Below are 1904 nucleotides of genomic sequence, written 5' to 3'. Positions count from 1 at the left end.
GCCACCCAGGCGCCCCTGCATGACTATTTCTATATGTAACTATTTGTATCTACATTAAACCAAACATGAGTTCATGAAGCGGTCTCCAACTTCAATCCATTACCACATGGATCACTCTAGTCACCTCCCTTTGCTCCAACAGGGAGATACTGGACTCCTACCATCCCTCTTCCATTTATTTAATTATTCAATTTCAGGTATAAATGTACAGCAGTACCCAGATTGTTAACATGTATCCCTGTGGAAGGCAACTTTATCAACAAGTTTTCCAGAGAGTCTGGAAGACATTTTTCTGGATGGCCATGGGCCTGGTATCATACAGCAGTTCTGTTACTAAGGAAGAACAGGAGAATCAATAAGGGAACACAATGGTCTCCACCATATAATGCATTGAAGTGACAGGTCACAAAAGAGAAAAATACAGCAGGCTTATGTTGAATTTTGGCTGAGTTTGTATGAGAAAATCAATTGTTTTCTTCTACAGACTGCAACCTTTTGACACAACGCTCATTTCCTTCCTTGGCCACAACACCAGTTCCATCTTCTTTCGGCTTCCACAGCCATCAGCCATCACTAACAGATGTAAGAAGAGCAACCCTATTGAGCACATTATAAACAGAAATGTAAAAGGGCACAGCAGGGACAATGGGATGGTGAGGGATGGCAAAGGCAGCAGAGTTTGCAAATGGGTGCTGACTGACCCTATGACAAGGAGAAAGAAATATAGGTGATGGGATGGCTTTTCCAAATGACGGTTAGTGAGGCCCCATCCATAACTTTGACTAATCTGTGCCCCTTCATTGATCTATTATCAAGTCAGTTGTGGGGCGCCTGGGTGGCTCAGTCCTTAAGCAACTGCTTTCAACTCGGATCGTGATCCTGGTGTCCTGATATCAAGTCCCAAGTTGGGCTCCCTGCTCTGCTAGGAGCCTGCTTCTTCCTCTCCCACTCCCCCTGTTTGTGTGCCCTCTCTCTCGTTGACTCTCTCTTGTCAAATAAATAAATAAAATATTTCTTAAAAAATCAGTTGTCAATGTGCTATTTTCATCCAGTGACAGTTGGCAGTTCTAGAACAAACCCTTCCATACCCACTCTCCAAACATGACCTGATATCTAGGCACTGTTATGCCAACATATGGGAAAGAACAAGCAACTCTACACAAGGAAATCTGAAGTTTTCCCTATCACATGTGAAGATTCAGAGATTAAGATTCTTGAAAAAAGTAAATGACGCATAGGAATGGGGCTTTGGAGGTTTGATCATCTGGGTTTGAATCCTAGCTCTGCCACAGAGTAGCTGTGCAACCCTAAGTAAATCATTTGCTGCCGTTTATATTAAAATGATAATAAAATATTAAATATAATTCCTTAAAATATATCAAAATGGTGTATTTTATTAATATTTAAAATGATGTGTGACAAACCCTGTAGAATTTTCTAGCACAAAGAGAGAAACTTAATGCATGCAAATTTACAAATCCTTTAGGAAGTCGAGGGATCTCAGGATGGAATGCAGAATGTGACAAAACTGTCTCACACTTGTATGAAACAACCTCACACCCAGGGTGGGAGGTGAGGGGAAAAAGCATCAACCTAAGTAACTCTGGAAATATATGGAGTGTGGCAGGCTACAGGCAAAAGAAAATGTATGTTCACACTCTGCTCTAGATGGAAGCGAAATGTGAAACTTCCTGTAAGCATCCTAAAAAGGTGGGGAGAGCCCTTCTCCTCTCTTTTTTCCTTTCCTATTGGGTAGAATAGTCCTCATGGCCCAGGTGGAACATCCGTCTTGGACATGAGGTGGAAGACAAGCGTTGAGGAGGATGGAGACAAGAAGATAGAAGAAGCCTATCTTTTTTTCATGATTATGGAGCCACCATGCCAGCTGAATTTATGTAGAATAA

Source organism: Lontra canadensis, unplaced genomic scaffold (genome assembly GCF_010015895.1).
Source record: "Lontra canadensis isolate GAN:19392208 unplaced genomic scaffold, GSC_riverotter_1.0 scaffold39, whole genome shotgun sequence".
Lineage (NCBI taxonomy): Eukaryota > Metazoa > Chordata > Mammalia > Carnivora > Mustelidae > Lontra > Lontra canadensis.
Note: the sequence above shows the minus strand (reverse complement) of the source record.